This window comes from Pelodiscus sinensis, chromosome 1 (genome assembly GCF_052426305.1).
Source record: "Pelodiscus sinensis isolate ZL-2025 chromosome 1, ASM5242630v1, whole genome shotgun sequence".
Lineage (NCBI taxonomy): Eukaryota > Metazoa > Chordata > Testudines > Trionychidae > Pelodiscus > Pelodiscus sinensis.
Genome location: NC_143052.1, coordinates 156299365 through 156326106, shown reverse-complemented (window position 1 = coordinate 156326106; position 26742 = coordinate 156299365). Strand labels below are relative to the sequence as shown.

The 26742-nt window shown below is 43.7% G+C and overlaps 1 protein-coding gene across 2 annotated transcripts in view; it reads left to right on the top strand.

The window, feature by feature from the left end:
* Positions 1 to 599: 599 nt before the first annotated feature.
* The window catches only part of ABI3BP (ABI family member 3 binding protein), a 320664-nt gene continuing 294521 nt past the window's right edge, over positions 600 to 26742 (top strand). The window contains exon 1 of one of the 2 annotated variants that reach the window (XM_075907457.2): positions 600 to 755. The gene's annotated coding sequence lies outside the window, so the exon portion shown is untranslated. Of the gene's footprint in view, positions 756 to 10708; positions 10784 to 26742 lie in introns of those variants that run through there. The other variant, XM_089772857.1, reaches the window with a different exon arrangement.

Genomic DNA, 26742 nt, shown 5'->3' with positions numbered 1-26742 from the left:
AAAAACAATGTTTATGTAAATGTTTTGGGAAATCCCATTTTGCTGACTGATATAGTCATGCATGAATGCACCGATTGTAAATAGAATTATTCGTCCATATAGATAGATACCTGCTTGGGCTGTGTGCACAATGCAATTTTCTGGACAAACATCTGAAAAAAATTATATATAAATGAAGGGTCATATGCTCCTGGCTTATGCAGCCTTTTTGTGCTTTAACTTACTAGCTGAGATTTTTTCCTACTGCTATAAATTCCAGCATTAGTAGACTACTATACCACTCTTTCTTTTCTGGGCCATAATGGGGTGCGGGAGGGGACACGACAAGGAATCCATGTGGTTAGAGTTCAAGTTCTTACTGACAGACAGCTTTGTTGTCTCTTTCCTCCTGGTGTGATTTAGAACAGCTTCTAGAATCAGGGAACTGTTACCAGGTGACAGCCATGTACAATGATGGAGGGAGTGGGCCAACATGCCTGAAACTTGTATAACGATGTGAAATTAATTGTATGTATGCTTCATATCAAACTCTCTTGTAAGTTAAGCACTGGTCACTGACATGACTTAACCTGTTATCTTCTTTCTTATAGACCTGCTGAGCCACGTAGGGAGTGGACAAGCCCTTAGTACTCCATGAAGCAGCCACTCAATTAGAATCAAAGAATGGGTCTCATGCTGGTCGTAATACAGACATTTCCCATGTCCTTTCGTGAGCGCCTTTTTTTGCCTGAAATTTAACCCTCAACAAAGTTATGGTGAGTAGCATTTCAAATACTGTGGTTTGGTTTTCACTAAGTTCTAGGCAATATCTGTGTGAAAACGGACTTTAAAATGAGAGACTAGCTTCAAAATTAATTCCAGTGTTGGAGTGTCTGTACTGTAAACATAGGCAGGGCTGGCCTGAGGGGAATGCACAGCCTGGGGCAACCAACCAGAGAAGCCATGTGCAGCAGGTTGGGAGAGAGCAGGTTAACAGGCTGCTCTGGCTCCTGCTGCCCATGCGGGGGGCGTGTGTGGCAGGGTGGGGGGTAACCTCTGCTGCAACTGCACCAAACCCTCTTAATTCCCCCAGCCGTCCTATCCATAGGACAGTTGGGGCAGCCGCCACAGGAACCCCAAAAGTGAGCTCATTTTTCTGGGAAGAGAATGCAGGCTGTGAACAATGTATTTTAATCAGGGATTGGTGAATCAGTATAGATTAAAACAAGAACTGACTAAAATCAAACCAAAACCTTTTTTTTCCCCTAGGATTGAATTTTTTTTTCTGCATGCCTCTGAAGTGATTTTCAAGCCAGTATTAAAAGCAGATGCATTTGATTATAAACATCTGTTTACAAGGCATGTTTATTGATGTTCGTGATGCATCCTTTCATTCAAGCTTTGAAATGTAGAAAAAGTGTGTGGGTTTTGGGGTTTTGTTGGTTTTTTTTTTAATGATAGGGATGTGTTTGTGTCTTTGTAAGTACATCCTGTGGGCACTGGCTCTGCACCTAAGAAATTAGTCAAGTCAGGGAAGTTCATCCAGTAAATATTGTCTGCATTGTTCCAAATGAAGTGACCATAGCTAACAGAGCATTTCACAAGCTTTGGCAGCCTATAAGCATTCATGTTGTAACGCTTGTGTGGTAGTCATCTGGTGACTCCCTACATTATTAAGAAAATGGAAAAATTGGTTTTACTGAGATAATCTTCGTATTAAAATGCCAAAGTTCTTTAGACGCATGAAGACTTGCATAATCCTGTGAGAATGGTAAAAGCGGGGGCTCTTGTGCATGTCAAAGCACAACGCAGCATGGAGCCCGGGGTCAGATTCAGAAAAAGGCAACAACTTTAAATAATAAATAGGCCTTGGGGGAAAGGTCTATTCTCACTTACAGACAATCCCCCCTCCCCACCCTGAAATGTATTCTTTCCAATAACCACGCTACACAGCTACATCATAAACATCCAGGAACCCATCCCTACAATCAACCAGGGTGCCAACTCTGCCCGCATATCTGTACAAGGGAACTCATTACTGGAGCCAACCACATAAGCCACCAAATCAGAGGCTCATTCAACTGCACATCCAGTAATTTAATCTTTGCCATTAAATGCCAGCAATGCCCCACTGCAATATATTTTGGACAAACTGGACAGTCCCTACATGAAAGAATTAATGGACACAAATCAGATATCTCTAAAGGGAACATACAAAAGCCTGTGGGGGCACACTTTCATCTCCCTGGGCATGCATTAACAGATCTTCAAGTGGCTATTTTGTCTCAAACCAATTACAGGAGCCAAATACACATGGAAGGACTGGAGCTTCAGCTCATTCCCAAATTCAATTCTCTCACATCTGGATTAAACAAAGATACTGGATGGTTAGGTCATGACTTACCTATCAAACAATGAGGGTGACAATGGTTCTTTGTCTCTGAAGAATCTCATGATACCATCTATATGTTTAATCAGTCTTTAAGTGTTTACTGATTCCTTGTTGTATGCTAATTAATGGTTCTTATCTGCCCCCTTTGAGTATCTAGTATTTAGGTACCTATAGACTCAGCTTTCCCTTGATATATTTTTTACCCACTGCCTTTTCTTGTTTCCTTCCCCCTCCCTCCCAATTTTCCCTTCCCTCCTCCCCCATCTCCCTTATTTATTTTGGTCCTATACATCCAACAATCCAGTCATCTGAAGAAGTGGGCTATGCCCACAAAAGCTCATTATACCATCTACATGTTTTGTTAGTCTATAAAGTGCTACCAGACTGTTTGTTGTTTTTTCAGTTTACCTGCACAGACTAACTCGGCTACCCCCTGAAGCTTTTAAATAATATCAAATCAAATAAATAAAGTTAATTCTACAAAATTTTCAGTAGCTATGAAGGAAATGAGATGTCTGCCAAACAATGGGAATTTCAAATCTGTTCAGTCTGAAGTGTGAGTTATATTAAGTTTCCTGATAATGTGACTCAAAATCCTACAACTGAAAACACATTAAGTTTCTTCACTTTCAACATCAAACAAGCTATAGTTATGAATAAAGGGAGATGCTCCAGCTATTGCTCTCCTGAGCAGTTGTTTGCTTGATATGCGTGTTTGTTTACTGCCCGCATACATCTGCCTGCCTCCATACACACCCACCCACACTACTTCATCTCTCCCTCTCTCTCACGCACACATACACACCTTCATTCATTGACTTTTGTGCTGGGGATTGCAGGCCAAAAACAGAACCTCAATAAATCCTGCCACTGCTCCAAAGAGATTAAGAGGTTACTCTTACCTGGCCAGTACATCAAAAAAGGGTGGGGTTCATAATTGATTCTTGGTCACAATGCCAACCTTTAAAAAGTCTTTTCCCATTAATAGAGTAGATTTTGTGATCAATTTGGAAATATTCTTTCAGTTCCCCTGTTTAGATAATGAGAATAAAGATACAGTGTAAAATGTTTATGTATTTTTTTAAAATCACAGTAAAAAGTTATTTAATTTACATTACAACAGTATGTGCAATCTGAAAATTGCAGAGCTATGCAAGTGCCAGAGAACCTGAAGGCGCTATTTTTGAATACTGACTAGATAGCCAAAAGTGAAACTGACTAGTTTAATTTCATTGTCAGAACTAGAGCTGGTCATACACTAGAAGGGAGGAAGGAATCAGGAATACCTAATAAAAAGCAGGGCTTTGGATCATTTGAACCATATTCAATTCCTTTAATATTCATACTCTGTGTAAAGTTCCAAAACTGATCTGTGAGAATTGACTGAATGTTTTTTACTCAGCCAAATCTCTGGGTGATGAATATTGTATTTCAAAAACCATGAAATTCTTCATTTAATAAATAACAGACTGCCATTTATTTGCTTGTGTTAATCTTAAAATATTTTTGAATACTGACTAGATAGCCAAAAAAAAAATTCACAAATCCTTTATTTAGCCAATATGTATTGTTTATATTAAGTAAATATGATGTAACCAATCTAATCCAAGCTAAGAAATATGAAAAACACAAATAGTGAAAGCTGCTAGAATGTAAACAAACCATTATAATAATCAGAAAACAAAAGTGAAGCAATTTAGTTTAATAATGTGGTTTTTTACCCTGCTAGTGTCCCTTAACCACATTTTCCAGATTTAAGAAAAGTTAGATCAGTTTACTACAAGAAATTAGTAACTTTTCATCACCATAAATGTCTATTTTTTTTAAACCACATTGCAAGCGATTCCATTTTTTTAGTGTAAGCTTTTTATGCTGATCATACTTTTCGTTTAGACATTTAGAGAGACATGCTTTCTCTATTGTATGAACAGAGAAGAATCATTCTGTAGATGTAGCCTGGGGAAGGATGGCTATGCCTCAACCTCAGATTGTTTCCTTAAGAAAACAGAGTGGTACTTTTGTAAGGGTATTTACATGCCAGATAGGCTAAACAATCACGTCCCTTTGTGCTTTGGCCACCATTTAAAGGACATGCTTCCATGCTGATGACGTTCATTAAAACATGTCAATTAAATTTATGAATAAAATCTTTGGGAGCAATTGTATGGCTTCTGTTCTGTTTTGTTATACCCACATTCTGCTATATATTCTATGTTAGAGCAGTCTCGATGGTGACCCAGCATATGTTGTTTTAAGAACACTTTCACTGCAGATTTGACAAAATGCAGAGAAGGTACCAATGTGAGATTTCTATAGATAAATGAAGCACTGGACCCAGGTTGAAGAATCTGAAGTGGCTTCCAAAATCTCAGAGGGATGAGGCATGGAGCATGCTTTCAGAAGTCTTAAAAGTGCAACATTCTGATGTGGAAACTAGAGAACCTGAATCACCAAAAAAAGAAAATCAACCTTCTGCAGGTGGCATCTAACTCAGATGATGAAAATGAGCATGTGTTGATCTGTACTGCTTTTTTATCAAGCAGAACCCACCATCAATTGTAATCGTGATTGAGGCATGAATGGACATATCAATCTTTAGCACATCTGGCACATGAATATCTTGCAACATCAACTACAACACCGGCATGTGAATACCCATTCTCACTTTTAGGTGACATTGTAAGCAATCAGCATTGTCTCCTACAAATTGTAACCAAACTTCTTTGAGCAATTAGCTGAACCAGAAGAAGGACTGAGTGAACTTGTATGCTCTATAATTGTACATTGTTTTATTTTTGAATGCAGCTTTTTTGTATACAATTCTGCATTTGTAAGTTCAACTTTCATGGTAAAATGATTGCATTATAGTATTTGTAATGAAAGAGATGAAAAATATGATTTATTTTGTTTTTTACAATGCGAAAGTTTGTAATAAATACACAAAGTGAGCACTCTACACTTTGTATCCTGTGTAATTGAAATCAATATATTTGAAAATGTAGAAAATAGCTAAACATTTAAATAAATGGCATTCTATTATTGTTTAATAGTGATTAATTTTTATCATTAATCTTATTAGAAATCTTACCTCTCTAAGAGTGTACAGATTGAACTACTAGTTCAATGTAAGCTACTAGTTGACTATCTGATAAGCTTTCTCCTTATCAGATAGTCAACTAGTCCCTTGACTAGGTGGGGGAGTAGGAGCCAGTGCTGGGGGGGAGAGCCAACTTAAAAGCCAGATCCTTCCAGTACCATCTCCGCAGGGGGTGCGCAGGGAAGGCAGCGGGTAGCGGGGACCGGGTGCAAGCCAGGGATCAGCTGATTCCCAGCTCGCACCCAGTCCCAGATGCTGCACCTCTGTTTTTTAAATGTATTAAGAGCCATTATAATACATTTAAAAATCAGAAGCTGTGTGTGTGTGGGGGGGGGCGGGGGGCGGGGACACCTGGCATGAGCTGGGAATCAACTGGCCCGGCTTGTACTGATCTCCCATGCTACTTTTCAGCCTTTTAAATGTATTACGAGCCTGTAAATGGCACTTGCATATTAATCAGGATATATGCATGTTACATAAATTGTGAGTAGGACTGACATAGTTGATACTGTAGTCTTGTAAAATATAGTGTCAGACTGGATGAGCTATGTTGTCTTTTTTGTGTGGCCTTACTCGCAGTCTTTCTAATGAAAAAATAGCCGGGTGTGAATGTTAATCGTATAACAAACATGCAGAATAAGTAAATATGTAACAAAATCATAGCCGTTATTTTGTTACAGAATCTTGAACTTGTAACATGCTCCATGATTTGTTATAGCTGCCACAGATCTGGTTGTCATTGAAGCCAGGTTGCAATGCCACTCACAGGCACAGAAAAATGGAACTGGAGCATTAACAAACTGTTGCAATTTTTAAACCAAAAGTATCACAATTATCCTATAATCTTAAAAATAAGGTATTGAAAATTTTAAAAGGTATCCTTAATGGACTATGGCCTCTTTCCCCTCCTCATTTGTGGGTTTCCTAATTACTGGTAAAGTTATGAAATATAATATCCAAACAGTGATATTAATTGTATGGAGTTTTTTTCCCAGGAGAAAGAACAATGGAAAAGAGCTGCTTAAGCTTCCACCTGTTAAGTTTTAGATATTTCTAAAACATTAAAGATCAAGTTTATGTTAACATTTTAAAATGGGGGGGGAGGGAAAAGGGGGAAAGCAGGCAAGAAAATTGCAGTAATTAGGGACTTTCCTGCTCAAATTTACAGAATATTTTTTGCAAACCGCTGCCGATAATCCACATTTTCTTGCTGTATTTTATTTGCAAATTTCTTTCTTCTGAAATGGCTTTCCCTCCCCCAGTCTCCTTTCTGCATGCTCTCCAAAAGAGGCCACTTACATTGGTAGTAATAGGAGACAGGGAACTTCCATTGGAGGCTCTGCAGAAAGCTATGCTCAGTTTTGAGGGTAGTAGAGGATGGCAGAGTTGCACAGATATGAAGGATAGCATTTTTTCTCTGATCCTCAAAAACTCCAAGATCCAGTTTTCACAGTTCTAGTCAACCGTTGTTACTTGGGTTACATGCTTTCTAATCTGGTCTATTATCATATACCTCTCAGGATTAAAAAAACTCTGTCCGCTCCAAGCAGAGGGCAGATTGAAAACAATTTATTAATGCATGTTCTGTTTTTTACTATTGTTTTGATTATTGTTACTAAGCACTTAAGAAGGAAGGAATAGTGCTATTCCCAAGGCAGTTTTTTATTTCTGATTTGGAAATGGTCTGCCTACTTCAATGCAAAATGGCACTGAAAGTTCAAATTCATTTTTTTGGAGTTAGATCCGAAATGAATTTGGCCATAAATATCTCATTTATATGATTTATCTCTTGCAGAATTTGTCGTTTTAAATATTGTAATTTGTATACTAATAAAGCTGTCTTTTTCTGCTGATATTTGTGTTTTAGTTTGCTTTCTTGAGCTTTCTATAGCCAATGTTGATGCCTGCCAAAGTTTGAAACCCGTGGGAGGGGAAAAACAGGCACAACTTTTGCTTCAACAAAAATATATTGAAGGGGTGGGATTATTTGCCCGAGTGCTTTTGGAATAGAGTAGGACAATAGTTAAAAGGTACTGTATTTCCTAAACAGGAACAGCTGGCATGTCTGAGAATTTTATACCTATTTCCATGCCAGACAGCCACCATTTCTTCCTGCTCCCTTTTTGATCATCGTAGTTCCCAGTAAAAAGAAAGCAAGATCTCATGTGCTTAAGCATATCTGAAGGATTTCTATTCATTGGCATCAGAGTTTGCATGGAAAGCTGCTGTTTTTACAAAAGTTTGGAGTTTCATTTTCTTGACTGCCAGGACAATGAGGAGAATCAAACCTAAATTTGGTGTCTTTGTCATTTTAAGTTGGGGACATGCAACTGGAAGTTTGGTAAAGTTTAATATATAGAGAGGAGTCTCAGTTTTGGAGACTTCTGGAGAATTTCTTGCAATCTTGAGAAGTCTTTGATCTGACATAAGTGATGCATGTAACTATGAACCTTGTGATATTTTACTAAACCTTAAAATTTCTATCACGCAAGCTTTGTGCAGGCACTATAGCCCGTTTGTACTCAGACTTCGGGGAGCCTGTTAGAAGCAACATACATTGACTGTCCTCATGGAGACTCATTCAAGATTTTTAATTTCAAGTATATAATTGCTCATTGTATATAGAACAACATTACTTTAGCTGCCTTTGAGGATTGGGGATAGGAGTCTCGTTTTAAGAAGCTAGTAACCCAAACACAGGCTTAAACTGGATTAACAAATGGAAGAGTATGGCATTGGTGTTGAGAGGAGTGTCACTCAAAATGTGTTTTATTAACAGTTTATATGAGACTGTGATTAGAATATAATAACTGCAGCTCTGGGGAGCATCTAGTCACAGCAATAAACTGTGTTAGTGGTACAGGAAATTGAAAACAGCTACAAATGCATGTTTTTGAATGCTGTTACGAAACAATTTATGACAATAGGGCAATAAGTTCGTACAGTAAGGTATGAGAGAGCAAAATATTGGTGAAAGTGAGCTCTTATTTGAATGGGTTTTAAGAACTCACAGTTCCCTTGCAACAATGTTTTTCAAGGTCAGGAAGTTGTGCATGAAATCCTTGCGAAAGTATGTGAATGAATAAAGCACACACCATATTTCATAAAAATGTTAATTCAACATAATACCACAGATAAGATCACAACTAGGAAAGAAAGGTAGAAGTTAAAGTTTAAACACAAACATTAACGTGGCCGAATTAAACATCTTGGTATACGAAGATGGGAAGATGCCTGTTTAATGTTAGCATATTAACGATTTCAAATTGCCAAACCTCTGTTTCTCTGAGGTAAATAGGGAAGGTAAGAAGGGTGAACAGCTACCATTGATGCAACTGTTTGGATAGAGGCTGTTTTCTTCAGTGCTTTTTAAAATGGCAGGACCACGTTAACAACCATAACTCTGCAGTAAAGAAAGACAACATAACGTTTACAAGAAAAGCTTACATTTTATGTACTGTTTTAGATGGCAGCTTGTAGTGGCCGCCCATTGATCCCGAGGGGGAGGCGCCCCTCCCAGAGCCTTGGTGGGCAGCACCTGGCCTTGATGACCCACCTGACTGGAAGCCAGGAAGTGGGGCCAGGGATATAAAAGGCAGGCCAGAGAGGCCAGTGCGAGGCCAGCAACGGAAGGAGCCCGAAGCCTCCCCTGTGCATCCAGAGAGAGAGCTGGACCCAAGAGTGGTGGAGGACTGGCCTGGGCCACTGGGGACCCTACTAGACAGTGACCTGGAGGGACTGCTTGCCTGGCCAGGGGTTCCAGACCTACAAGGACCAGAAGACCTGCACCAGGCTCAGGTATCACCGGAAGGAGAGAAGGGGAGAAGCCCAGGGGTGACCGACCACTGTGTGGCTGAGCCAGAACCAGGGCAGCGCGTTTCAGAGCAGATCCCTGCTGACCCAACAGTAGACGGTTCTGCTGCTATTAGAGCTCTGGGCTGGGACGCGGTGAAGGGGGTGGGCCTTCATCCCCCCTGCAACCCTACCCTTGGGTGGCAGTCTCCCCCCTCAGCTGTTACTCCACAGCAGCCTGCACCTGCTGGACCCCCGAACAAGGGCCTGGCTTTGGAACTGCTTATTTACCTGCTGCCATGCCCTGAGCAAGAGAGTGGCTTTTGGGACTCTTTGTCGCCCCACTCCGAACTGAAGCTTGGGGCTCAAAACTGTTTGCTGCCCACCCTGAGCAGGGACCCGGGCTCTGGACTGTTCCTTAACTTGCCACCAGCTCTGAAGAGCTGAATACACAGACTGATTCCCCCGAGAGGCTAAGCAGGGGGCAGTGGGGCGGAATGGCTGCCCACTGACCCCGAGGGGGATGTGCCCCTCCCCAAGACCTACAGGCTTACACAGCTAAATTTGCAGAATCCGTGATCTGTAGTATGTAACCATTTCATGAAATCTTCAAAATCTCATTATTAACAGTATCCCAAAAGTAATCTCTGTGTCTTCTTCAAGTGGTGTCTCTGTGGATGCGCCATTCTAGGTGTTGGTGTGTTCCAGCGTAGGGATCTGAGGTCTTTTCAGCAATGCCTGGTTTGGGCTACACATGTATAGCATTAATGTCTAATGCCCGACCCCCCCATCAGTTTCTTCTCTATTGTCTTTGGGTATAGACAGAGTTCTACAGCAGTGCTCATGTCTCTGAAAAACAAAACAATAAATTGTAAATTTTGAATAGTTGTTAATTTATGCTTAGATAATTAGTCTACCCCCCCTTTTTTTTGTAATAAAAAAAAATCCTTTTGTTTTTTTCCTCCTTTTCTCTCCTTTAACTTCATGGCTACAGCTAGGAATAAATTTCATTATTTGATTCCATACAGGGTAGATACTCCTGGGCTGTTACCTGGACCTCAGAAAACACTTATGCAAAACATTGTGATCGCTTATGGCCCTATTCCCAACACAGCAGTCAGCCTAGCTCTGCTTTCTTCCACTCAGGACACAATGAGGGTCCGAATCCCATCTTCCGTATTGGACTCAGTTCGGGGTTTACCTTGAGTAGTGTGCTCACAGGGACACCACTCGAAGAAGTTACTCACTTTGTGCAGTAATGATGATTCTTTGAGATGTTCCCTATGGGTACTCCACTAGCCACCCTCCTCCCTTCTACTTTGGATTCGTGACTCTAGGGGAGAGAAGGAACGAAAGGGGGCTGTGCATGATATATTATGTGCTAACGCATTGAGACAGATACTGCACATGTGCAATCCAACTGAGCACTTCTGTAATAATCTTCAGCTGCAGGACACAGTGACACCTAGAGCAGAGCGACCCCCAGGGGGACACATCTCAAACAACCATCGTTACTGAACAAGGTGAGTACTACTTTGCTTGTGAGGAAGAGCAGAAAAAAACAGCATTAGTGTCACAAATAGGTAAGTTTTTCTTGCTGACTGAGCATATCCAGAAGCCACTTAGGTTTGCTTTTTTTTTTGTAATGACTTGTTCGGAGTTTAGCATTATATCTGATCAGAAAATGGGAACATTTTTCATTAACATTTTTGCATAAATGTGAATTTGGAAAATGTTAACCAGATAGGAGCAAAAACAGATTTTTTTTGTCTTTTTTTTTCCCTCAAATTTTCAAGTGTAAATCTTAAATTTTTTGGTGTTTCCCTTTTCTAAAAAGTGTGGCTAAAATTTTTTAATGAGGAAAAGTGTTTGTCTTCACACATCCATGCTGAAATAAGTCTAAAGTCTTGGGAAAAATTGCTAACATTATTATTACAGGCAATCCCCGGGTTACGTACAAGATAGGGACTGTAGGTTTGTTCTTAAGTTGAATTTGTATGTAAGTCGGAACTGGTACATATTGTAGGGGAAACTCTAGCCAAACATTTCTCCAGAGCTCAGTTTTATTCTCCCACACCTCACTTCCCTCAGTCCTTTATTCTCAAGATGAGGTGTCTGCTGAGAAAAGCCGCTCCGCGTCTCCCTGGTCTGCTGGGAGGAAGCAGCTAGTGCGGGGTTGCCTCACCCCGTTTGTAAGTAGGGATCCGATGTAAGTCGGATCCATGTAACCCGGGGACTGCCTGTACTGATGTTTATTAGGATAGTGTGTGACGGCATCCAAGAATGAGGCCCTACTTTGGTAGACACTGTGCAGAGTAGTCACATGGTCCCTATCCTGACGATCTTACAATTTGTATAGGCGAAGCAGTCACAGGATGGAGGAAGGAATATAACACAAATGGAATGAAAATGTTATGACAGCAAATGTCATGTTAATTCCACAGTATTTGGGTGGAGGGTGGGTTAGAAGGGGATAAACTAACTGGAAAGCAAAGAATAAGGCGATGAAGGCAGGACAGGGGAAGAGAGAGGGAAAGCAATTGATTAGCACAAGGTAACGAATGTCCAGTCAGAACTGTAGCAGATTCTCCAAGAGCCCCTGTATTTGTTGCTTCTGCACTTTATCTTCAGCTTGTACATGTAGGATAGAATTTGACCCTTCAAGCCTGGGAGTTCTCTGTCCTTGCCTCATGGGTTTTATGACTTTTAACACCAACTGTCTATTTATAGCTTCTAAGCTAGTTTGAGATTTTTCAAGTTACTCCTGCTGCCTTTTCTGTTTGTATTACTAGTTTAGACTACGTTGCTTTCTCTATAGCTGTGGCGAGGGTTAAATCTGTGTTCAGCTGTGCCTGCTGTGAAAGATTGTTAACTCAATAACCAATATGTGTCTCTGATATTGTCATGTTTTGCATCCCCCAAATTGGAGTTTTTAGCCAAAGTATCCAGAACTCTTATACAACATGTAACATTTTCCTCTAGTTTTTTAATTTTCTTGTGAAAACATGCTTTTTTATAAGCCACATTTCTCTGTACAAAGTATGAAAAGGTGTGGGTATATTTGATGCACAGTCCTCTTTGTGCCTGATTTTAGTAAAATCAAAGGATTTAAAGATCCACTGTACTAGTTTCCCCATAGCAAAAATGAATGAAGATACCTATGTATCTCCAGTATCGGTGTGGCACTTGTTTGCAACTTAGAACTTGCAAAATACTGCTTCTAGTCTGTCTATTGTGTAGGTTTGTCAAAGCTGAAGTTCTGAGGCATAGTGGCATGTTGATGTGAACCTGCAACCTTTATGGCTTTATTCTTTCTGTTAGCAAACTTTGTTGCTGTTTTCCTTCAGTTTCAGTTTTCCTCTGGTGCCAATCCCTTTCCTAACACCATGTCCTGGTCCTTGTTCTAGATATTGATTGGTTACAGAGCTTGCATCTGAGCAAGATGCACTCCAGAGATATTCATCGTAAGATCCTTTAATGGCAGTATGACTGAGGTTCATATACATAAAGTATTCAACACACCAGTCCCCAACTGGCTGAAGAATATAATAGAGTTTAACATTCCATTACACCAACAGATAGCCGTGAAATAAGAGGCAATAGTAGCCTTGATGTTGAACTGGACAATAGCAAGAAGTCTCTTGGCCCAGCATTTCTTTCTTTCTGCCTCATTTCTTATCTCTGATCCCCCATATTTCCATTCAATACGGCCTGAGAGTTGTTCAGTGTACACAGTCAAAATCTATCCTCGAATCACTACTAAAGTTAAGTAAGCTTTTTTCCTTGGTGGGAGGAATTTGTATTGGTGTGACACGAAGAGTGTTCAGTTTATACTTAGCATTTCTTACTGATATAGTGGATAGTTTTTGTAGGCTAAGATATGTCTCAGCTGGCCATTTCTCAGAAGTGGAGCTGCTTCCATTGTCTTTGACAGGATTGGTCTGCTTCCAAAACTGCATAGAGCAGAAACACTTCCTGTGTCATGAATCAAATAATTTTCATGATATTTCATCAACAGTGAGTTTAGAGCTTTTGAATGTAGACTATAATTGTTTGTTACTGCAATGGATCCATCAGACAAGTAATGATTAAAGAGATTGTGAATGACTCTTTTTTGTGTGAGGGGGTGGGGGATGTTTTAGCACAATGGACTGGAAATAATTCTTGAGACAAAAACCCCTGACATTTTTAAGGCAGTTTGGAAGGAGGTCTAGGTTTGCTAATAAACTTGTTGCTTGGACTCTACTACATGCCTCTAATGTATTTTCTAATGATGTACTTGTCGGCTTGAAACTGTCATTGATATATTATGCATTTGTCCACAAAAGTCCTGAAGTTTACTGAAGTTTTAGCTCTGATTTTTCTCAACTGCCTTAATCTTTGATACTGTTTTTCTTTCACATTCACTTCAGAGTTAACAAAACAAGTTTTAAAATAAAGAAATCATAGTTATGTTAAAAAACCTAGAAATCGCAGAACTAACAGCACACATCAAGTGGATTCAATGCTGGTGGACAGGCCTCAAAATATAATTACAAATGATCAGTGTTTCTAGTGGGTGTGTTTCTAGTGAGCTCCTACAGGGAGTTGACTCTGTTCTCCTTAACATTTTTATCAATGATCTGGAAAACAACATAAAATTATCACTGTTAAGTTTGCAGATGACACAAAACTTGAAGGAGTGCTAAATATTTGAAAGAGCAAGTTGTTGAGACAGAGTGACTTGTATCTCTTGGTAACCTGGCTGCAAGTAAAAATATGTGCTGTAATTTGGCTAGATATAGTGTTAGTCCTCTAGGAAAAAAGAAAAGTAGGCCATACCTACAGGATGGGGAACTCTATCCTGCGAAGGTGTCTGAAAAAAGACTTGGGGACATGGTGGATAATTGGCTGTGTGAGAGCTCCGTGTAATGATGTGGATAAAAGGATTAATGTGGTCCATTGTTGTATAAACAAGGAATGTTGAGTAGGAGTAGAAAGATTGAATTACTTTGGCAGTTGGTGCTGGTTTGACCACTTCTGCAATAGCATGTCCAGAGTTTACGAAGGGTATTTATAAATTGAAGAGGGTTCAAAGAACAGCCAAAAAAGTGGTCCAGGGATTGGAAAACATGCCTTAGTGATAGTTTAACAAAAATAAAGTTAGGGGGAAACATTGAGAATGGGGCCTATGGCCTAGTAGACATAGGTATAGCAAGATAAGCGACTGGAAATAGAAGCTAGACCAATTCGAACAGGAAATAAAAAGGAAATTTTCAACAGGGAGTAATTAACCATAGGAACAAATTACCACCGGTTGTGTTTAAACTGGCATTTTTAAAATCAAGAATAGGCATTTTTTTCTAGAAGATATACTCTAGTTTAAACAGTTCAATTCAGGGAAATTTTACCACCTGTATTATTCAGGACGTCAAACTACATGGTCCATGGTCCCTACTGGGTTTGGTAAGCTATTGGATGGGGGTGGGGAGGGGGAGTTGGAATCATCTCACTCAATAATACAATCACTGCAATTATAAGCTATTTATTATAAAGTGTAACATAATGGCTGATGTAATAGCGGGTGTGTATAAACAAAATGCTTCTTTCCTTGGCTAATGTTCTAGTAATGCTTTCTTGTCTTTACAATTTGGATTTATAAATATTTCTGTAGCTTCTTCTTTATATAACTTCTCCACTGGTTCACATAGCAGCCTAGATGATATGCGGATGTATACTTACACAGATTCATGTATGTTAATGTATAAGTTACTAACCTAGTGTAGCATTTTAAGATCTGCTCAGTTCACTTAGTGGGATATTCAGTCATTGAAAAATTTATTGTCGCATTGTTTGTACAAGTCTGCTGTGAAAAGTCCTTGTAATAAGAACAACCAAAAAATTGATTGCCATGGTTTTGCCAGTTTTTCCTTTTGGGATATATTATTGAGGATTACAGTGCTACTGGTCATTTTATTTTTATTTTTTAGGGCACTTGAGTCCAGAGGGAACTGTCTAAGGGTCTTCCTCTTTTTTCCTTTGGCTTGGGATCTTATGCATGATTTATACTATCCTTAGACAAATCACTAGACTGATTTATGCTACTTCCTCTCACAACTTGAAGCACACAGAATTTTAGTGCTGGAGTGATTAAGGTCTCCTGAGAGTGCTAAATGTAACACTAAGAAATATCCACAGTAACACTCCATTGAGATCAACGCAGTTTTTCGCATGGTTGCTCAATATGCATTCCACAGCAGATGGGTGTACTCACCTTATGCACAAGGCTGGAAATTTTCCCCCTAGCAGTTCCCATAAGGCAGCACCTCTAATGACCCCTGTGGTGGTGCCTACATGGCACCGTATAAGGGGTACTGTGCACTCCTGTAGTGGTCAATTGTGGAAGAACTTTGTACGCGTTAGTTTAGGGGTGGTGAGGCCTGCATTATTTTCCCCCATTCCCTTTTCCCTATATCTGATGAACCAGAAGCAAGTCTTTGGGAAGATACGCCATTTAAGATAAGCATTGTTGCCAGTATAGCAAGAACAAGTATGAGATAAGGGTAAAGGGCAAGAACGCATAAACAATTCTGTTTACCCTAACGTACTAATCACGTAAACAGGGCCAGAGAACAAGTAGAACTAGATCAGAACCAGATAGATAACTAACAGTTAAGCCCTACGTCAGCATGTAATGAGTAACCCCTGGAAATTTCCAAACTGCCAAACAAGGTAGGAAAACTGTATTTAAGGCTGCCTCAGAGCCTAGCAAATTGGACCTCACTGATGGGCTTTGGGTACCGGCGCCTCAGAAACTGAGACAACCTCCCACTTCGTCCACAGCCTACCCGGGGTCCCAGGGTTGCAGGAAGGGACGTAAGATATGCCGCTTCTTTGTTATATTGTTCTTCCATTTTTGGGGCACGGCTGTTAGCTGTCAGGAAATAAACTGTTTGTGTTTGACAGATACCTGTGTGGTGTGTTTTGTACTTTGAGAACCTAGTGTTGGACCTGAGACTTACTCTGGATGGCTACATTTGGCGCAGTGAACAGGGTTCTCTCGGTACAAACTGCTCAGCATGTGGAAGAAAGGGAAGCAGATGGGCAAGGGAGGTAGTAGGGCAGAGCACCGTATTCCAGGCTGGCCGTGCACATCAGCCTGGGCTTCAGTATCTCAAACTTGGTATGACGTAACGCCTGCCGTGCCGTTTGAGGGGGAGCTAGCTGATGGGGTCATTCCCGCTAGTATCCAAAAGGGGCTGGAGGCATTGGACGTCCACAAGAAGGATAAGGGAGTACGTCAGGCCGGATGGCTGTTTCTCAATGCGCTCCGCAGTGTGTGTGAGGAAAAGGAGGGGTTACAGCGAGAGGTGGCACAGCTTCAGGAGGAACTGGACAGGGTTAAAGCTCTGTCTGGAATACAGCGAGCCTCCTTAGAGCATGCACAGAAGCAGACAGCAGAGATGGGTCAGAATCTACAAGTTATGGATGTTTGCTATGCCAATCAGAAGTATAAGTACAACCGGGACCACCAGCCTTCGCAGGCGAAGGTTTGTGTGCTCCGTTCCACTGATTGGGACCCCACCACATGGGATGGGGATATTTGGGATTCGGGGGGGGGGGAGGGACAGGGAGACCCGAGGCAATATGTTCCCCTGACCATTTATCATGCAGGACAGACCTCACATAAAGTAACTGTTCTTTTTTGCTACCAGTGATGGTACAGTGGATCTGCTTCACTCTAGCTACCCACTGTATCCTTCTCCTCTTTCAGACTGCTTCTTGTTCATGTACATAGTTTCCTATTGTAGTAGTCCTTAGTAGATTAAATCCCTTCAATACTTTTGCCCATATTCAAATCTTTCAATACCTGGAAATGGCCTCTACTGATGAGTGACTTACAGAGGAGTTGCTTGCACTGCCTGAGTGATGTTCAGATTTGTGAAAGGTGCAAGATTTGCAAATCCTTTAAACTGTGGACTAAAAAAAGAGTGGGACATTCAGCTTCTTGCCTTCATTATGGAGTCAGCCCTTTCTCTTTCACTGGCGCACCAACCTGACTTGATAACGAGCACTGAAGCCTCGGTGCATAGTGCCCCTATGGCACCCATCTACGAGCCGGTATCGAGCCAAGAGGACAGTGCAGGGTTGTTCACCTCCGCCCCATAAATACAGGGATAAGTTTGTGGGTGAGCATAGACCCTCTTTAGGCAGCTTTCAGTTCCCCTTGGGCTTGCGAGCCCCAGCTGACTGGAGCAGCTCAGCTTTCTGTGCCTACCTTGCCAGACACGAACAGGAGCCTTAGCCATATTCAGGTGCCCTCCAGGCCGGATGCCCTGTAGGCATCACATGAGATGCTGAACATTTGTGCCAGCCACCCAGACCTTCACGTCCCCCCTGATATGGGACAAGCCTGCACTCGGTCCCACTAAGTCCCTGTCCTGATGTCCCCAGACTCTGTCAAGAAAAGGATCCAGGTGCCATTCCCCAGCACGTGACCACCAGGAGCTGGACTGCGACAAGCTGACCCCATTAACCACTCTCCGTTGGTTCAGTTGGGAGCTCAGACACAGAGGCTCACACGATGGCGCTCTGGTACGGGAGCACAGACTTTCAGAGGCAGGCATCCCCAGCCAGGATCAGGGATGCTAGTACCAAAGATGGCTGAATCTGTGGTATTGCCCAAGCACCAGTTGATGCAAATGGCACAGTTCTTCATAGGAGGGTTGATCCCCTCGATCGTTGTCCCAGGCGGGCACATAGAGGGGGTGGTCCCACTCTGCCCCGCTGTCTGCGGCACTGCTGTTGCAATGCATGGTCTCCATGGGCTGCCCCTGTCCCCAGCATCATCCTCACAGGCTCTGGCTGGGAATGGCCTTCTTTAGGCTCCCATCCAGCAGTGCAACAGAACACTCAAGCTCGCAGGCTGCTTGCATGCCATGGTGGCCTGCATGCACTGCCCCCCCAAATATGTATTGCCATTGGCCTATGGTAAGCTCCTGCTGGCCAGGGCCAGAGCCTATGTCTGCCTTCCCCTTTTGCATCTCAAGCCCCTACACTAGGTCAGAAGTCCCACAGGACTCAAACTCCCTCTTAGACCATACATCCTCTCCTGCACACCAGTCCCTGCTCAGAGTTCTCTCCTGCACCCAAAGTTCATCCCAGACCCCTCCCTCCCATTAATAGAAAAATACAGCCTGTCACCACTTATCGAAATTCTTGGAGTGTCCCCCCTTCAAAAATGATTGCCCACCTCTGGATTAGTAGCCGTGAAGGTTAAATTCTCTTTAAGGTAGGCAACAGAGAAATGACATCTTGGGTGAACTTGAGAAACTTATAATAAGCCAGGCATGGGCAATAATTTTTATAGGAGAGTCACTTAATGAATTTTGGTACATGGTCATGGGCTGGCTCCACCCCCTAGAAGGGGGGTGGGGCCTTGGGCTGAAGGGAAGGGGCTGAGTGACTAGTCTTCCCTCAGAGTTGTCTGTGGTCAGAGGCTTTGAAGTAAAAACACAGGCTTGTGGATCCTGGCCCAGGTTACTGCGTTGCCTGGCAGCTGCTCAGGGTTGTTGTAGCTATTTGAACAACTCACAGCTCCATCCCTTCCTGGGCTAGCATCGTGACCGGGAGCCCTTTAAATAGCCACAGCAACCTCAGGTGGCTCCCGGCAACAGGGTAGTGACAGGGCCAGGAGCTGCAAGCGCTATAAATAGCAGCAATTTAAAAGGCTTGCGGTTCCAGCCCCTGCTGGGGTAGCGTTGCGACCAGGAGCAGGGAGGCATTTAAATAGGATCCCACTGCCTGGAAATTTCATGGCCCAGACAGCAAGATATAACTAGAAAGTGGCCAGATGCTGGCTGCGGGCTGGATGGCCCAGCCGTATAATAAACAGTATCCTGTGCAGAGATTAACATGTTATGCCCATAATGAACACTAACGGTATGTCTATACAGCAAAGTTATTTCAAAATAATAGCCGTTATTTTGAAATAACTTCTCTAGCGTCTATACAAGCCAGCCGCTATTTCAAAATTAATTCAAAATAGTGGAGGGCTTATTTTGAATTTGGTAAACCTCATTCCATGAGGAATAAGACCAATTTCAAATTTCTATTTCGAAAGAAGTGCTGTATATAGGGGGTCGCCAGCCTCTCCCAGGGTGCCCTGGTGGCCACTCTGGCCACAACCAGGAAAACTCCTCTCCTCCCCACCCTCCCCGGAGCCCTTAAAGGTGTAGAGTCTATTTGGTCACAGTGCCTGTGCCAGCTCCGGGCCTGCCAGCCCAGAGCCAGCAGTCGCTGCCCCTGACCCAGTTGCTTCAATATGAGCAAGATAGCCAGTGCCAGCCCGCCCTCCACCTCTCCCAGGAACCTGCCAGGGGCCGGAAAAGGCGGGCACCTTCCTGGTCCAGTGCAGAGATCATGGACCTGATTGAGGTTTGGGGGGAATCCTCCAATGTCCATGATCTCCGTACTAGATGAAGGAACGTGGCCATCTACAGGCGGATGGCTGTCAGCCTGGCCACCAAAGGCCACATGTGAAGCCAGGAGCAGGTGCTCTTGAAAATAAAGGAGCTGCGGCAGCTGCAGACCCAGATCCCTGTCCCTATTTTGATGCCCTGGACTGCATCCTGGGGGGCTGGATGGTCCGTGCCCCGCAGGTAGTCATCGACCCTGGGGCAGAGGGCCCTGGCCATGAGACCGAGGAGGAGGAGGAGGAGGACGACGGCCAGGAGCCTGGAGGGAGTGTGCCGTGCACCCAGGATGCCTGAGCTATCCTAGCAAGCCTGTTGCCAGTGTCATATGAGGCCGGGGAGGCAACGACATGTGAGTGCCGTCGCTGTCCCCCCATGCGGTGGGGGGGGGGGGAAGGGAAGGAGGGAGGCCATGGATCATGCAGCAACATGTGCCATGCCACCGCTGGGCATGTGGCCCCAGCTGGCTCCCATACAAGGGCCTTGGCCTCTTACCCACTCGCGTGTATGTATGAAGGCACATGACATACTTCTGACCCCGGGGTGGGACACTGTACGATGCCCTCCCTCCACAAGTGCCCTCCACAAGTGACATCTCCCCCCACACTATATTGAGCACAGGGGCATGGGTGCAGTCCCGGGCCAGCTCCCACTCCCAGGGATAGCAGGACATGCTGAACATGGCCTGTGTGCAAGCACATTGGCTCTGATAGTGCGGAGACCTGCTGTCCTCATCTTGCAGAGGTGGGCTGGGCTTCACCCACTGTGTCCCCATGGATAACTGACCACTTCTCTTGTTTCTCCATAGCTGCAGCAGCTGCGAGTGCGGGGCGCACCACTCCGTCCAGGGCATTCTCCCACACCCGGGCCAGCAGGCTGATCTGTAACCAGGAGGAGTACCAGCGGCAGCATCTGGGGGTCCTGCAAGGCCAGTACCGCACCCCGGACTACTGGGTGAATGAAGACCTGCAGCTGCGGTGGGAGAGCTGGCAGGAGCTGCTTGACCAGGGCCGTGCCATATCTGACCACCTGCAGACCCTGCTGCAGAGATTGCTGGCTCCTGCTGCTCCAGCCCATGCTGCCGCCCCAGCTACCGCTCCTCCTTCCACTCCTGCTCCCCCTCCTGCTTCTTCCTCGCTCCCCCCCCGGGGATGCCAAGACCCCCGCACCCGCAGTGCTGGGAGACAGGTGGGACAGCAAGACCCCCCAGCCCTGAGCTTCTCCTCCCTCTTCCTTCCTTCGCCTCCCCCTTCCAGCTCCCTCTTCCCAGGTTTCCTCTTCCCCCTCCCACACTCTCGCTTCCCCTTTCCCACCCTCATTTTCCCCCACCCCAGTTTTGTTCAATAAAACTTTGTTTTTGTTTTTGTCAACATGTGTGTCTTTATTTACATGAGGAAGGGGGGTTAGGGAGGGGTCAGTGAAAGGATGTGAGGGTGAAATGAGGCACAAGCCCCCAGTGGGGCACACCTGGGAGACTTTAGTCCTCCTCTGTGTGGAAGCTCTCCCAATGGGCCTCCCGGCTGGCAGCCGTGCGGTGCTGCGTGTACAGGCCAGCCAAGTGGTCCTCCCACACTAGACGGTCCTCCTGCACTAGATGGTCCTCTGCCATCTAGCCTGGCAGGAAAGCCTCTCCCTTCCTCCCGCACAAATTATGTAGCCCATAACACGCTACCACCACATGCGGAAGATTCTGCTCGGAGAGGTCCAGGTGGGTTAACAGGCATCTAAAACAGGACTTCAACCAGCCGAATGCCCCCTCCACCACAATTTGGGCCCTGCTGAGCTTGGCATTAAAGGCCTGTTGGGAGGGGTTGAGGTGTCCCGTGTAGGGCTTCATCATCCAGGGTTGTAGTGGGTAGGCCGCATCCCCCACCAGGCACAAAGGTATGTCCACATCCCCGACGCTGATGTAGTGGTCGGGGAAGAAAGTCCCGGCATGCAGCCTTTGGCACATAGAGGAGTTGTGGTAAACCCGCGCATTGTGTGCTTTGCTGGACCAGCCCACATTAATGTCCACGAAGTGGGCCGGTGGTCAGACACAGCCTGCAGGATGATGAAGTATCCCTTCCGGTTTATGTACAGGGAGGCCTGATGTTCCGGGGCACCGATGGAGATGTGCATCCCGTCGATTGCCCCCCCACAGTTGGGGAAGCCCAGGGTGCCAAACCCCTCGATCACCGCGTCCACATCAGTGAGGCGGATGACTCTGCGGAGCAGCACTCTGTTGATGGCCTTGACCACCTGCAGAGGGGGACACAAAACCAAGAGTCACTGGGGTGCCATGGTGGCTGAGAGTGCTCCTTCCCCGCCACTGCCCTGGGCCCCCACTCTCCAGGAGCAACCCCCCTGAAATCCTGTCTACCGCGGGCAGTCCGTAGTGCAGGTGGGACAGAACAAACCCTCCCGGGGAGGGGGACTTGCACCACCTCCCCCTCTTTTCCCTAGGTCAGCCCATCCCCTCCTTGCACCCCCCTCCTGGCACAATGGCCGGAGATTGCTGTACCTGCATGAGCACTGCTCCAACGCGGGATCTCCCCACGCTGACCTGGTTCCCCACGGATGGGAAGCTATCCAGCGCAGAGAGCTTCCAGAGGGCTATGGCCACGTGCTTCTGGAGGGGAATGGCGGGTTTATTTGCATGTCCTGTTGCTGCAGTGCAGGGGTGAGCCACTCAGAGCTCCATGAAGGTGTCCTCTTTCATCCTAAAGTTCTGGTTCCATTGTTGTTCTCCCCAGCGCTCCAGGACGATGTGGTCCCACCGGTTGCTGCTGGTGTCCAGACGCCAGATGCGGTGGGACATGCTGGCATCCAGGAGCTGCAGCTGCTCCTCCACGTACCCCAGGAGGGTCCGGATGACAGCGTGGGGGTTGGGCTGCAGCCGATGCTGTGAGGCGGGCTGCAGAAAGCGCAGACAGGCTTGAAGCAACACATCCAAAAGAAGCTCCAGAGTGCCCAGGGGCAGCTCTGGCTCCATGCTGCAGAGTGCTGTGGTATCCCAAGTGAGGGCAATCAGAGCACGCAGAGAAAAGGTAGGCAAGCAAGCAGGGAAACCTGACAGCTGGCTGTCCAGGGGGGTCCCTTTAAGCCCAGGCCTCAGATAGCCGCAGGCAGCAGCCACACAGAGTAACTCCTGACCTGATGCCCTGCTGGAACCGGTTTCAGCTGGCCTTAAATGCTATTCAGCGGCCAATCAGTGTGGACACGCTATTTTGAAATAGCAAAATGCTATTTGGAAATGAATTTTGTGTGTAGACGCGTTGTTTTGAAATAACTATTTTGAAATAACGCTGTAGTGTAGACGTACCTTAAGGGATAATATTATTGATGTGTGAACATTTACCCATTAAGGGCCATCCTCCACAATTAACAGCTCTCAGAGCACTGTATAATTATTCTGGACTGTATAATGGGTTGTGCTTTCACACAGCCAACTTTCCCTAGTTAACTGTTGTGTATGTTTTAAACCTTAGTCCAGTTGTTCTATATGTTTTAAGCCCCCCCAAATAGCCAGTTATGATTAGTTGCAGTGGCTGATTTTGGTACCATTCACGTTACCTACATTTTGCCTTCCAGTCTGTTAGTTCCTCTGTAGCTAGCTGGAGCTCTTCTGGAAGGCAATTCTGCTGAATGTGTGAAGTTTGCTTCTTGTTCATATTTTCTTTTGATGCAGAAAAATATGATTTTTTTACTATGGTGATAGATTGAGTAAGAGCTGGCAGCTTCATTTGTTTTGAATGCTAGAAAAAGCTTTTTGGACCATAGAGATTGAATACTATTTGGTATGATCTTGATACTGTGTCAGTTTTTTGGCTGGTTTCTTAGCAAGCTCTTCTTGAGAATCCCTCCAGTCCTCATTCTCTGTTTCACCTCATCTTCCCCTGTCCATTCACATTACAGCAAATACCTCCAGTTTCTTTGTTGTCACATTGCTTCAAGAATTCTTATCTGTTCGTATCCAGATACTGCTCCCAAATGGCTAGCCAAACATTGTACACTCTGTCTTGTGATGCTGAAATTAATCTCTTCTGATCAAAAGACTTTAAAGCTGTTTTCTGCAAAATTTGTGCCTTACACTGTCGTTTTCAGTCAAAAGCAGCTAGCATCTGTGGAGAGAGCATAATCCATGCACAAGGAATTTCCATTTCATGTTTCATTTGTCCATCATTTTGTGAAAAAAATAGCTTTTTTTAAATTTTTGCAAATATTGGCTGTAGAATATCAGCAGCTACCCTCTCCCCTTCTCCCTTTCTGTCATACACTGACACTTTTCCTCTTATTTTTGGCCACCCCCAAGTCCATTTCTTCAGCACATGTTCTTTTTCTCCTTTCACTTAGGCTGTGTCTACACTATGGACCTTAGAGTGGCACGGCTGCAGTGCTGTTGTTTTCTTGTGTAACCACTCTGCTGGTGGGGGAGAGCTTTCCTACTAGCATAATTAAACCACCTTCCATGAGTGAGCGACATTAGCTATGTAGGCAGGAGAGCCTCTCCTGCTGACATAGCACTGTCCACTCCAGCACTTTTGTTAGTGAAACTTACGTTGGTCAAGGTGGGTTTTTATCAAACCCCTGACCAAGAAAAGTGTTGACCCATAAATGTGCTAATGTAGGACAAGTTTAAGTCAGTGTGGATGACTGAGTCTTGACTCAGGATATTGAGTTGAAGGTAAAACACCTTGAGAGGTGTTTAATTCCCTTTAATCTTTATTGTTTGCATTTCTTTTACGCAGTTTCTTTCTGTGTCATTTTGTCTTTTGCTGATGTCAGCTCTGACTTTAACACCAACTTGAAATGTCTACAGTGACTAGCTTGTTGGAGGCAGCTACAAATACAGTTCATGAACTGACCTGTAATACGTGGTCAGTAGAACTTCTCTTTTGGGCTGTTGTGCCTGTATAGAAGTTTGTTATAATTTCCTAAAGTGATTAAAATAGTCCTGTTTGTCTGGATTGTTAGTTGTCATATTGGGGGCTTCATATATCTGCTATGTGACTCCTAAGACTCCATAGTGTTCTGGTTGCAGGCATTAAAAACTTCCATACCCTTTTAACATGAGAGAGAACCACTTTTGGAATTAAGTCTGAGAGGTAATTTCTTGCCTGATTTGATGGGTCAGTTTAAAACGGTTTTATTGACCATATTCTGACTCTCTCTGTCCCAGAGACCAGACAAATCCCATCTAGATATTTAGAGTTCTCTCTGTTCCTGAACTGCCATCAATATGTGTGAGTTGGCTAGGCAAGCATGAATTACATCAGCTGAAAAATAGTCAACAAGGAAAGTCATCAGTGTAACTGTAAATGTCATGCAGCCTTCATGCTAGCCTGTTATGAAGGGTACACATACAGCTAACTCTTTTGAGAGAGAGAGAGAGAGACTGACTGACTGACTGACTATATTATATATCATCTTTCGCTTCAGCAGCCCCTAATCCTGGGTTTCAACAATAAATAACATTTCAGAGGATTTGCTGAAAGGGAGCTGGAGTTGAGGTGGTTGTAGTCCTCTTTCAAGTATTCACATCAGCAAGAGTCATTTTGCTCTTGTTGCTCCTAAAGGCATAGAATTATCCCCCATTAGGATATGCTTGCAACAAAGCAAGTTTGTGTCCCATTTGCTGAGATGTATTTGGTCAACCACTGCTGTATGGATCTCCCTGTGAGTATTTTTTTTTAAACACTGGAGTTTCCTATGAAACACCCAGAGGATTAGATTGTGTTGCCTCTGAAGAGACCAGTTTGTCCAACAATTGAAGTAATGACACATAAATGTGGGACGTTAGTAAGAAAATATTGATCGTCGTTGGCTACTCCTTAGCATTTTCCTCACCTATGTGGTGATCTGGATATAAAATGAAATACAGGTTAATTCAAATGTTCCTTTTGCTTCCTTGTTGCTTAGTATCTATGGGGGTCTGATTGTGCACACCATTACTCCTCATTGCAGGATATTTAAATCCCGGGCTTCATTTGCAAGTTCGAATGACTACATTAGCCACCCTAGTCCGAAATAGGGTGGCTCGTGTAGACATAGCCTAAGTGAAGTTCATTCAATTTCAATCAGTGAGATAATTAAAACCAATATAATATTTCTAAGCAATAAGTCCTGTTCATACTGAGCTGTGATCCAACTAAGTCATGATAGTCTCCCAGGTAACACCCACCAACTTCTATTTAGAATTGCATCTTTGCTGCCATATTTTATTTTTGCAGCAATAAACCTGGTAAGAAGGATAAGGCATTCTGTCACCTCTTGTATGATGGGTGACAAATTGATAATTCTTGGCCCTGGATGAGTTACAAATGTCTGTTCCTAGAAGATGGCTAGCCTGGAAATGGTAAACTATTGTTTCTGGAAAATTTCACAGTTGGTGTTTGCTATTTCTCAATATGCTGTTAGCAGACTGTGAAAAGCTTAGTGTTAGACTGCAGGCTACTTCTATTTGTAATAAAGCTGAGCATAGCCAATCCACTCTTCTATCATCATAAATACTAGAATGGGAGAAAGGGCTGGGGAAAGTAGCTATAGCTGGCTCTTTTTATTGCATTATAATCTCTTCTTCCATCTCTAGTTATGTTTTCACATACTTACAAGTGTTTCTCTGTACATTCAATAGAAGAATGGAGACAATCTTGTTCTCTCATTGTAGTATCTAGTAAGGATAAGAGCAATTATTTCTGGATAGTCTATTGCTTTTACCAGTATCTATGGAGAAAGGCAGATATATAGGGTGATCTTTGATAAATTAAGGAAGTTAAGAAAGGAATGTAATTTTTCTTCATTCCAGCTTTTTAAGCCTTTTCCCCCTCCAAGAGGTACTTTTTCTCTTCTATATCTGCTTCAGCAGTTCAGTTCAGGATTAGATTTGGAACAAATATGAGTATCTAGAGACTTCTTCTACCACGTTGTCTTTCAAAACATATAGAAAAGAATAAAGGTGCCACTGAGCAAAACACCATCTAATGTCTTATTTTAGGATAAATAAATAAATAAATAAATAAATAAAATAAAACAGTGCATGGTCCTGT